At 37.8% G+C, this 13032-nt stretch overlaps 1 protein-coding gene across 3 annotated transcripts in view; it reads left to right on the top strand.

Moving 5' to 3' along the window:
• LOC141103379 (potassium channel subfamily T member 2) overlaps positions 1-13032 on the top strand; it is a 2416326-nt gene that overhangs the window by 2190543 nt on the left and 212751 nt on the right. The gene's annotated exons all lie outside the window — the stretch shown is intronic.

Below are 13032 nucleotides of genomic sequence, written 5' to 3'. Positions count from 1 at the left end.
GGAGGGTGTGCCGAGCTGAGAAAGCCTCTCCTCTTTTCCTTTCGCAAAAAGTTTTAAAAAAATGCCCATGAAGACTTCTGGGACGTATGAAGTAATGTTTGCCTATGTCAGAAACCAGGAAACTACTAAAGCAATGTAAAAAAAAGTTTAAAACAAGTAGACATAATATACCATACCTTCCTATCTATTTACAAATGTTAGCAGCATAAGGATTAAAAATAGTTAGGGCTGACTGAGAGTGTTTAGTTCCGTTTAAAAAAATCATGGAATGCTACACAGGAAATGTATAAATGATAATAAAATGAGTACACAAAAATAATGGTCTTGAAAAGCAATTTATTAAAGGGATTACCCCATATAGCGATTACAAATACCCAATTAAATTTACCCCACAACAATAGGCCTAGCGTTTGCAGCTCAGGCCTATTTAAATAGCAATATAATGGAAACCAAGCCCATTCATTTCTAAGATGAATACCCATCCCCTTCTAATAAAACTCTGCTAAATGCAAAAAAAGATTAAAAAAAAGAGCGAGGGAAGCTGAATGGTGCTATGACTCCAGAAATCCATTGGCGGCAATTTAATGAAGAAGCCGCATACCTGCACCACTTTACAGATAGGTAAGGGCACCCCAGGCATGTTATTTAAAGTAACTTTGCATTTTAAATATTTCACATTAAGCAAAATTACAATCTTTACAAATATACTTACTGCTTCCCACCAAAAGGAATTAAAAAAAAAAAAACATTTTTTTTTTGTTTTGTTTTGGTATATGCCATTTGTTTGACAATCCCTTGCCTATTAGCCTAGAAAATTGGCATTGATTCAGTGCGGTTCAGATTTGTCACCCAAACTATAGTGAAGTCCCTCTCGAACTGAACCCAGGTAGGTGCAGTTTGTCCCTAACTATAACCAACAATAAAAGGCAAAGCTTTTACAGAATAAACCAAAAACAGAAAAGTCTATTCAGCACTAAGCTGATTAACCACCCCAACTGGCATTTCAGCTGGAAACAGGCTGAAGCACCCCCCCCCCCCCAAAAAAAAAAAAAAAAAAAAATAAATAAAACAGTCTTTCAATTATGTTTATAAAATCAAAGTTCAAAATTCCAGCATTAGAAAGGTGAACCATTTCAAAAAACTCTCTTAAAAGACTCCACATGCTGATAAGATTAAAGCTTGTGTACACCACACACTGTTTAAAGCTTGTGTACACCATATGCAGTTGAAAGCATTTTTCCTTGTCAAAAGAAGTTTATTGAGTATACAATGTTATAAAGATACATAAAGTAAGTTTACAAGGATCTATAAAGTAAGCTCATTGTTTTACAGTAGGGTTTATATAGGTAAATATCATGAAATTTCAAATATTAAACATTGGGTTCACGTAAACCTAAATTAAAGATATATATCATTTCCTTAGTTACTTTTGTAGGTATTTAAATGATTTATACCTACTATACATATTGTTTACAGGTAGAGTGTATATAGGTCAAATAAATTCTGATAATGAGCTTTAATCGTAAGGTGGAGAAAAAGGAAAGAGAAAGAAGAAAAAGGGTTGAAAGGTAGAGGTATGGTCCACAAGGTTGTCCCGCTCGTCAGTTTATTATTCTTTTTAGTTCTCTTTGAAGCCTTAGAATGGGTGTCTCTGTAAGTCATTTAATCTGTTACCATGGCAACAGGACAGAGTCATTGAAGTTTGACAGGAACTGTTGTTTTATCCAAGGATGCCAAAGTTTTTCAAATTTTGGAATTTGATTTTGATCGATGGCTACCATCTTAGCATGGGACATTGTATTATTCATTCTGTGAATTGTTTCTGCTAGTACCAATGTAGGAGATTTCCATGCCTTGGCCACTGTTTGTTTTGCAGCCGTTATTAGTTGGATCATAAGTTTGAATTGAGAGAGTGTTAACCATTCCGGTTTTAGATTAAGTAAAGTTAAATATGGATCTGGTTGTATTATTTTTTTAAATATTTTAGATGCAATCACGAAGACTTCCTTCCAGAAGGTTTGGATTACTGGGCACGTCCACCATATGTGTAAATATGTGCCTATTTCTGGGCATCCTCGAAAACAAAGAGCTGAGGTATTAGGTGAATATTTTGCCACTCTAGCAGGTACAAGGTACCAGCGAGTTAGAACTTTATAATTTGTCTCCAGTGCTAAGATGTTGGGTGAAGATGACTTAGATGTGAGCCATATGTTAGACCAGTCCGTGTCTTCTAAAGTTCGTCCCAGGTCCTCCTCCCACCTCTGAACGTAAGAGGGTCTATTAAGATTTGCTACTCCATATAATTGATTATAAAGTGATGAAATTGTACCTTTAGCAAATGGATCTTTTGTACAGATCGATTCAAAAATGGATAATTGGGATAATGGTGTATCCCCCTTTAGGAATGGTGTATAGAAATTTTTGATTTGGAGATATCTAAATATCTCAGAGTTTGGTAGATCATATTTTTCTCTAAGCGATGGGAATGAAAGAAATGATTTAGATGCTATGAAGTCATTTAGTGTCTGAATGCTTGATGTTGTCCAAGCTTTAAAAGAATTTGGGTAGATCCATGCCGGATAAAAGGCCGGATTTCTGATAAAAGAAAGGAGAGGATTGTGTGGAGATTGTAACTGATATTTGGTTTTTAGTTTATCCCAGAGAGATAAGAAGTGTTTAGTTATGGGATTCTGAATTTTAAAGCGGTCTTTAGGATCAAGCCATAATAAATTTGATATTAATAGAGGGTCATTTTCTGAAGCTTCTATAAATACCCATAATGGGATTTCCTGTTTTGCATGGTATTTGGACAGACTGGCCAAATGTGCTGCTCTGTAGTAGTTAGTAAAATTAGGGTATCCCAGGCCTCCTTTATTTTTGGGAAGATATAGTGTGTGTGTATAGGTATTCGTGGTTTAGAAGAGCCCCATATAAACGAAGTTGCTCTTTTTTGTACTATTCTCAAAAAATAGGAAGGAATTGGAATAGGGAGGACTCTGAATAGATAAAGCAATTTGGGTAGAATATTCATTTTGATTGCATTAATCTTCCCTATCCAGTATAAAGGAAGTTGCGACCATTGTTTTATTAGATTTGTGATCTGTCTTAATACAGGAGGATAATTGGTTGAGAATAAGTCAGAATGAGATGCTGTTAAATGAATTCCAAGATATGGGATTGATTTTTCTGCCCATGTGAATGGGAGTGCAGCCCTAGCCGGGATCAATTCCATGTTTGTGAGTGAAATATTAAGCACTAGGCATTTCTTAGGATTAAATAAATAAAAAAGCAGCGCTGTAAACCAAATATGATAAATAAATGTCACAATAGTATTAAATATTGCATAAAGTCCATAATGTGATCAATCAAATGAATATAGTTCTAACAGTGACAATCTTCAAGGTGAAACAGATGAGGAATCCCCAGCTTGGGTCTCTTCCAGAGTTAATTGACAAATGAGACTGGATAACCTTCACCGCACCACTGTGAAATAAGTAAATTATGTGCTTACCAACTGGCAAGCTTAAGAAAGCTTGTGACCTTAACCCGGTCGGGGCCTTTTCTTGAGATGGGGAAACCACTAAACCGCTCTTTAGACTGGACCACTAGCCTCCGTAAAAAGAACACTGGATGCAGGAGATGCTAAACTCCTATCTAGGAGTTGTTCTCACAGATATTGTCCCAAAAAAGAGAGGAAGAGCAACATAGCGTAATCCTGGATTGATATTTATTTATCATCAAGAGCTGGTATTAAGTTAGGACCAGAGACCTGTGGTGATGATAGAAAAAGTAATATATCGTCTGCAAATATACATAATTTGTGTGTAATACCTCCTACTTCAATGCCAGTTATAGTTTGGTTTGTTCTGATGTATTGGGCCATGGGTTCGAGTATAAGGGCAAATAATAAGGGAGATAATGGGCAACCCTGTCGGGTACCTCTTTCGATATTAAAGGCTTCAGATTTGTATCCAGCATATTTTATATAGGCTTTGGGTTTATTATATAATGCTTTGATCCATGTTAAAAAATGGGGTCCAAAACCCCATTTTTGTAATGAATATTGCATATATTGCCAGGATACTGTGTCAAATGCCCTCTTAATATTGAGAGATAGAAAACATAAAGGGATTTTCCGTTTTTTAGCAATATGTGCCAATAACACTGCCCTGCGTATATTATCGCCTGCCTGTCTATTTGGCATGAAGCCTACTTGATCTCTATGTATTAATTTTCCTATAATGCTATTGAGGCGTTTTGCTATTATTTTTGCTAATAATTTAATATCGAGGTTTAACAGAGAGATAGGCCGATAATTCACACAGGAAGTATCATCAGAAAGGGGTTTTGGGATCATACAAACAATTGCCATTAGTGTTTCTTGCCGAAAAGAATGTCCATCTAGAAGTTTGTTAAAAGTTTCAGTGAGAATGGGAGAGAGTATTTCTGAGAATGTTTTATAGTATAAAGCCGAGTAGCCGTCTGGGCCTGGTCTTTTGTTAAGTTTTAGGTCTTTTATGGCGTTAGCAACTTCATCTATAGTTATAGGCTCATCCAAACTGCTTTTTTGATTCTGAGATAACTCAGGTAAGGTTATTTTTGAGAAGAAGGATTCAGCTTCTGTAGGATTAAATTCATTGTTTGTCTTGTATAAAGTTGCGAGATGTGAGTGAAATTTATGGACTATTTTAACTGGATTACAAGTGTAAACATTTTTTGATAATTTCAAACGTATTGGTTTGAAAGATTTGTTAGTTGAATTTAATGCCCGAGCCAAATATGTACCTGGTTTGTTTGTATTCATGTAGAAATTGTGTTTGGAGCGTTTGAGGGATTTATCAACTGACTCAGTGAGAAATAGATCGTATTCCAATCTAGATTTTTCCAGATGAGATTTTGTACTCTGAGATGGATTATCTTGAAATGATATGTAGGCTGCATTAAAATTGAGTTCTAGTTTTTTTGCTAGATTTTTGCGTTCCCGTTTAAATAGTGCCATTTGTCTTTGTATTGTACCACGCAAGACAGGCTTATGAGCTTCCCACAGTGTTATTGGGGAGATGTCTGTTGTATTATTAATTGATATGTATTCCTTTAAAGCTTGTTCAATGGCCATCTGATGTAGTGGGTGTTTGAGCATTATGTCCGGTAAGTACCACGTTGGGTCATGCGCTTTTGGTATGGCTGAGGCTATAGTAGTGTATACTGCATTATGGTCAGACCACGGAATCGGAATTATATCTGATGCAATAATTTCTGGTATCATTCCTATTGTTAGAAAAATATGATCTATTCTGGTGAAGGTTTGATAAGGGTGCGAGAAATAAGTGAATTTCTTTTTCATTGGGTTACTTTCTCTCCATGAATCTACCAGATTGTATTTGGAAAGAAGTTGAGAAAAAGGTAATCTAGAGGTTATTTTGGATGGTGTAAAAGGTGATTTATCTAGAAATGGGAGGAGGACCTGGTTTGAATCCCCACACATTATCACTGTTCCTATTTTGTGTGTATTAATCACTTGTAATATATGTGAGAGGAATGGTGTAGGTTGTTTGTTAGGAGCGTAGTAGGAAATCACGGTGATTGCTGTATCCATTATATAACCCATGAGTATCAGGTATCTACCGTCTGGGTCTTTAATTTCTGATGATAAGGTGAATGGTGTGGATCGGTGAAATGCAATTAAAGTTCCCCTTTGCTTGGTACAGGCAGAAGCCGTGTAAATTTGTTGATAAAAAGGAGAAATATATTTTGGAGTAGAATCTTTGGTGAAGTGTGTTTCTTGGAGGCATACTATGTGAGCCTTCTTGTTATGGAAAGTACGGAAGGCTTTGGTCCTTTTTTGAGGGACATTTATTCCCTGAACATTCAGGGAAAGTATATTCAGTGGTGCCATGGCAATAGATCAAATAGTTTTGACTTACTTTTTGTTATGCAGAGCTGACTGCGCAGATCAACCTGTGTGGACTGAAGAGATGAATAGATAGAAAAGAAACCAGTGAATTCTGGAGTAAAGAGTAAACAAAAAACATATGAGATTAGATGATACATTGTATAAATAATTTTTTGCAAGTAATCACAATTTACCCGTGAAAGAGAATAAATATCTCTCTCAGGGGAATAAGTGCCTTCGTCACACTCCCACATAATATGGTTGGGAGAATGAGGAGGGCTAATGGGGGTACACGGATCTTCCGCTTACAGGAGAGAAGTGCTATGTCAAAAGACATCAAAATGATGTTTCATTAATTGGAGTGCAGAATGTAGTTTTTGTTGAAATTATTTATTCCAGGGTGGTTGTATATGGTTAGTCTTGCCCTAGGCTAAATAATTCAGTTAGAAAGGTACTGTTAATAACTTTGGTATTGATGAAGATAGTTTGAATTATTTTGGGATTTTAACCCTTTTAGAGTAAACAATTACATATTTTATTCATATGTAACTGTTTAGATATGTTAACTCATAAAATTGAGGTTGTATTGCTTCAGATTAGAATAAACAAAAACATAATTCTAGGAACTAGTTAGGTAATAATATATTTGTTTTAAGAAAAGAAAGAAAAAGCTTCCATTACTTCTGGATTATTGAACATATTTGTCCTAAAAAGTAATACATCTATTGTTATTACCTGAAAATATATAACTGAACAAGAATTTCACTTATATATTCTAAGGCTATATGAATCAGAAGTAATAAGAAATATAACTGGAATGTAACATGATCCCACACAGTGTGTGACTATCAGAATGCAGTTACATTCAGTTATAAATATAGGTTTTTTATGGAGAACCATCTCTTAGTATAATAAATGAAGAGATATCAGGAATTAGGATGTCAGTCCATTGAATCTTCTTGGTCCATGGATGATGTGGCATAACGGCCTCTTTTGTGAGAATGATGATTCCCATTTTGTTCTGAAATTTTCTGGGTGCTGCCTGAAGGTGAAGATGACGCCATTCTTCTGCGTGGGGGAGTGTTGCTGCTTGTGGGTTCTGTCAGATTTAATTTTAAAAGGGTTTGTTGTAGTTCATCTGCTGATCTGCTTCTGTAAATTGTACCTTGGTAGTTAAATCTGACTGAAAAGGGGAAGCCCCATTGATACATAATGTTGTGGCGTTGCAGTTCCATTAGTTGGGGTTTCATGGATCGTCTTTTAGTAATAGTAAGTTGGGATAGGTCAGCAAAAATTTGATAATTGTGTCCTTGAAAATTAAGTTCCTTTTTTTCTCTTGCAGCAATTAGTATTTGTTCTTTCGTTCTGTAATAATGAAATTTTGTGATTATATCACGTGGGGGTCCATCTTTCTTTTTGGCTGTGAGGGCTCTGTGTACTCTGTCCAGTTCTAAACGTTCAATAGGGATATCTGGCTTTAGTTCTTGTAATAGAGCAGTAATAGTAGATTGCAGGTCTGTCACAGTTTCAGGTATTCCCCTTATGCGCAAGTTTGAACGTCTGGCTCTATTTTCGTAATCTTCGAGCTTAGTTTGAAGTATTAAATTCTCTTTTTTTAATTGTTCCAATTCTGTTATATTTTCTTGGGTTGTAATTTCAATTTCATCCATTTTTATTTCTAAGGCTGCGGTGCGGTTTCCCAGCTCTCTTATTTCTTTGGTTAGGCTTTTTGTTATTTGGTCTGAGGTTTGTTTTAAAGCCTTATGAAGCATCTTTTCAAATTGTAATAATATTACTGGGGATACTGAGGAGGCTTGTGGAGAAGTTTGTGAGAGGATTTGTTCTGTATCTGACTCAAATGGAGAGTCTTGCTGTGACATTTTCTGTCTGTGAGAGCGCCCTGATGCTGTATCTTGTGAGGTGACTGGAGCTGCTTCAGCTGCAGTGAGTGCCTGTGAGCTCTTTGTGAGGTGATTTTTATTTCTGCCACGGTTTCCTCCCAGTACCATATTTCCTGCCCAAACTTTCACAGTTTGTTCCCTGGGGCAAAAAGGTTCAAATGGATACCTTTTGAGCCTGCAGGCTCCACTTTGTCCTTCTCTTCTCTCCTCAGCGGTGTGGAGCTCTAACAATGCATGTCTGCTCCGCTAGGCTCCGCCTCCTGCCCTCCCCAGTTGAAAGCATTTTTAAATGCAGTAAAAATGCATATACAAGAAAAGTTTATGTATTTATTTTATTGAGCCTAGTTTACAGCATTGTGTTACATTCATATGCATTTAGAAAAAGTACAGCATGCTGAATTTTTTGCCTTGATACCAACATTGTACAGCAATTGCACCATAAATGCATTAGAAGTAGATAAATGATACTCAGTATTGCATGTAAACGCACATGCAGAGCTGCACACTAAACACAGGGATTGCAGTGTAAACAATCCCTAAACAATTTAATTTAAACAAGACTCCATTTACTTTCTTTTGTCAACATATGAAAGGTAACCACATTGATCTCATAACAACCTAAGAATCTCAGAGAAGAATACAGTCAAGTGTGTAAATGTTATTGACATCATTCCCACCTGCATATATTATCGAAACATTCAATGATGGCCAAATAGTAGATACATTTATTATATGACCCTTTATTTTTTTCCAAGAAAACTTACATTTCAATGCCCAAAAGACAAAAGGATGTCCCATGATCATAACAATGGATTGAGGACCTGAAAAAAAAAATAAAACTAGTGAATAGTAAGGTTAGGGTAGATACATAGCTTATATCTGTTATGCCGCGTACACACGGTCGGACTTTTCGACCGGACTTGTCCGACGGACGCCAACGGACCAAATCCAGCGGACAATCCGATCGCGTGTGGGCTTCACCGGACTTTCAGCGGACTTTTCCAGTCGCAAATCTGACAGACTTTAGATTTGGAACATGCTTCAAATCTTTACGTCGTAACTCCGCCGGAACCAGAAATCCGCTCGTCTGTATGCTAGTCCGACGGACAAAAACCCACGCTAGAGCAGCTATTGGCTACTGGCTATCAACTTCCTTATTTTAGTCCAGTGTACGTCATCACGTACAAATCCGTCGGACTTTGGTGTGATCGTGGGTAGGCAAGTCCGGTCGTTAGAAAGTCTGTTGAAAGTCTGCCAAAAGTCTGTCGAAAGTCTGTCGGACGGGCTATCGGACTTTTGTAGCTGAAAAGTCCGACCGTGTGTACGCGGCATTACTGTTCTATTTCCCAATATTTCTAATTCTTATAGGGGTAAAACCTAAACTCATAACCTCAGTGGCAGCCGCAATATGAATGAGATGTAAAACAGGGTAAAACTAAAAGCACTTAACTACATGAGTGGCCCCCTGCCGACCCGTGCTGTGAATGGATACAGCACAAGTTTGGAAGAAGATTTAAGACAATGATTTTAGCTAAGATCATTGGCTGTGTTCAATTGGCTGTGTGTTTATAGACACACAGAACTCTGTGTACAAGGAACAGCGATCTGGCTGTTTCTTCTCCCTAAAAAACAGGGAGAAAAAGACAGCCAGATCAGAAAGTAAAAGCAGCACACATTACACATTGTTAGGGACACAGTTAACCCATTGTTTGCCCCTAGATGTTAACCCCTTCCCAGCCAGTGGCATTATTAGTACAGTATCAGTGTACAGTATTATCACTGATCGCTGTATTAGTGTGATTTGCAATGTCAGTGTCAGTTAGTGATCCTCTCAAATAGTGTCTGTTAGCACCAGATTGCCTGCCACCCTATCACAGTCCTACTATAAGTCACTGATCACCGCCATTGCAGTATAGAGTATTTGGCTGCGTAAATTCCAGTATATAAAATAGTTTGTAGATGCTTTAATTTTCCCACAAACCAATTAATATACACTTATTGGGATTTTTTCACCAGAGACATGTAGCAGAATACATTTTGGCTTACATTTATGAGTATATTTTTTTTTAATTGTATATATTTTATAACAGAAAGTAGAAAATATTGTTCTTTTTTCAAAATGTTTGTTTTTGCATTTATATCATAAAAAATAAAAACCCAATGGTGATAAAATGCCACCAAAATAAGCTCCATTTGTGTGAAAAAAAGATATAAATTTAATTTGCGTACAGTGTTGCATTACTGCACAATTGCCAGTTAAAATAATACAGTGCAGAATAGCAAAAAATGCCCTAGTCATTAGGGGGTAAAACCTCTCAGAAGTCAAGTGATTAAGCTAATCGTATCCAAAACATGCATAAAACAATGTTGTACTGAAACCTAGTCACAGGAAGCACATCCATTTGAAATAACAGTGAACCTGGTGTCAGAGACCTACAGTGGAGGTACTTGGACAGAATCTACAGGATCCAAAGACAGTAAGTAAAGCAATAAACAAACCCTTACATTGCTAGTCAGGTTTTGATTTTCCTAGCAATACAGTGAACCAATCAGCCTCATGGCTGACATAGGACACAGACAATATATGCCAAAGATTTGTTTGCAGATCACCTAACCAGAATGCACCAAAGTGAACCAATAAAATGGACTAACAAAAGAAGCAGGGGTTAATTGCAAGAGAAACCAACTCTATTAAAACAAAAACAAAAAACAAAAACTACCAAAGAATTTATAATAGCAGAAGAAATAGATCATCTTGAACCAGAAGAAAAGTTCTTCCAAATCTTTTCAAAATCTGTTAAATTTGACAGAGGTTGACAGCCACTAAACATTAGAAAAAAACAAACTCCTCCTAAGCATATGAAAAGAAGATGTGCTAAGGTCAATATGCAAAAGACAAAAAAAAAAAAAAAAAAAAAAAAAGAAGCGGGCAATGGTATCAATAACAAAATAAAAGTCTAACTTGTGTGAAGCACAAAATTGTCATCACCTGTTCTAAAGCCTCATACACATGTTCAGGTTGTTGGTCAACAAAACCGTGGACTCTTGTCCAAAGGGCCTTGGCCCAAACTTGTCGCATACACACGGCACACAATTGTTGGCCAACAATCACAAACGTAGTGATGTACTACATGGTTTTTAAGCTCTTTAGCACTACACTTTGGGGTCCTTCTACTAATTTTGTGTTAGTAGAAGTTTGGTGAGTGTTGATTTGCACTTTTCATTTTGCGTTTTTTATTTCACGCTTTTCATTTCGTGCTTTTCAGTTTGTTTCTGAACGGCCGTTTGTCAACCAGACATGTTGCGGAATCCGAGAAGATAACGTGTTATTTATTATTGACCTTGGAGTTATTGCTTTGACATTATTTTTTTGGTTGAATAATGATTTGATCATACATTTCCCGTCGGAAAATCCGATTGTGTGTATGAGGCTTAAGTGTTAACATAGAGGAAGATTTATTAAAACTGTTGCACATAATCTGGTGCAGCTGTGCATAGTAATCAATCAGATTCTAACTTCAGCTTATACAATTAAGCCTCACCTATAAAAACAGGAAGCTGACTGATTACTAGGCACAGCTGCAGCAGATTCTGGGTGCACCAGTTTTATTAAATCTCCCCCATAATCTACCCATATCTTTGGAGAAACTGATTTTCACAAGTATTGGAAAATCACATAAACATCTATATCCATGATGGCCCACTCTGTCTGTGCTTAAGAACCAGCTGATGAAATAATGGGCACTGTTTTTTTTTTTTTCTAAATTCCAGCTCCCCTATCTGCCAATATAGCATTCATGTACTTTTTTTGCAAAAATATCAAAGCTTTCCATAAAATCTGCAGACATGTACCTTACTGTCCTCCATCCATGTTTCCAAATGTATCTATTGCTTCTGTCTTACTTCCTTACAGACTAGAGGTCATGACACAGGAAGGAGTTGACCAGCTGACCTCATTAGCAATAAGGAGGGTGAATATACCTAACACAGACAGCAATGCAAACTGACAGGTGTTCTACACTCTGTCTAAAAATAAAAAATGTTTTGCCTTTAGTTAAACTTTGGAGGAGGTCTGTGACAATGTTGTGCAGATGGTGGGAGGAAGGCAAAGACAAGCAGAGCCTGAGCCACTTCACTCCAACTGCCCTTTAGCTCTATAAATGTCAGAAACCATGAAATCAGGCCGAGACAGAAGTACAGTTAAATGACTTGTTTAATAAAGGTAAAAAGAACAAACGTAGTCAACACATAGCCAAAGGTCAGTAACTGGAACGGATAGTCAGCCAAGCCAGAAGTCAGGGATCAATGTAGTGGAACAGCAAGCAGGATCTGGAGCCAGAAGGGAAGTCAGCAAAGCAAGTCTTAAACAGGATGGCAGGGGATAGTTTCTGTGATGTTGACCAAGGCAAAGGCAGAGATCTTCTGGACTGGATGGCTTAAGTAGGCAGGACTGACAAGCAGGATATCATCAACAGCTGAGTAACTGTGGAGAGATAGGAGCTGGCAATTAGCCGACAGCTGAGCGGTCAGCTCTGAGAAGGAAGGGCTGAGCCCAGCCCTGACAGTACCCCCTCCTCAATGACCCCTCCCCCTCAGAGGACCACCAGGCTTGAGGGGAAAACATCTATGGAAATCACAGAGGACAGGGGCATGTACATCCGTGGATGAGACCCAAGAGCGTTCCTCCGGACCGGACCCTTTCCAATGCACAGGTACTGTATGCGCCCATGGAACCTACGGGAGTCAACAATGGACTTTACTTCATACTCCTCATGGTTCTCCACCTGTACAGGGTGAGAACATGGCACCGAGGTGGTATGCAGACCAAGCAGTTGCAGACCAAAGGTTTTAATAAGGAGACATGAAATACATTTGAAATATGCATATTAGAAGGAAGGTCTAATGCGTAAGCCACTGGGTTAATCCTGCGAAGAATATGGAAAGGCCCAATAAACCAAGGTGCGAACTTCAGTGAGGGAACATGAAGTCAGAGGTTGCAAGATGACAGCCAGACCCTATCCCCAACCTGGTAGGAAGGCGCAGGCAGGCATCTGCGGTCAGCATGGAGTCTGTACCTATCATTAGCATATCGCAAAGCCTCCTGGACTTGTGCCCAAGTGGAATGAAGACCATGGAGATGCTCCTCTAGCGCAGGAATACTCTGCGGAACAAACAAGTCAGGCAACATGGAAGGTTGGAAACCATAATTCGCCATAAACAGGGTCAATCGGGAAGCAG

The sequence above is a fragment of the Aquarana catesbeiana genome, linkage group LG07 (genome assembly GCF_042186555.1).
Source record: "Aquarana catesbeiana isolate 2022-GZ linkage group LG07, ASM4218655v1, whole genome shotgun sequence".
Lineage (NCBI taxonomy): Eukaryota > Metazoa > Chordata > Amphibia > Anura > Ranidae > Aquarana > Aquarana catesbeiana.
Note: the sequence above shows the minus strand (reverse complement) of the source record. Positions and strands in the feature narration are given on the sequence as shown.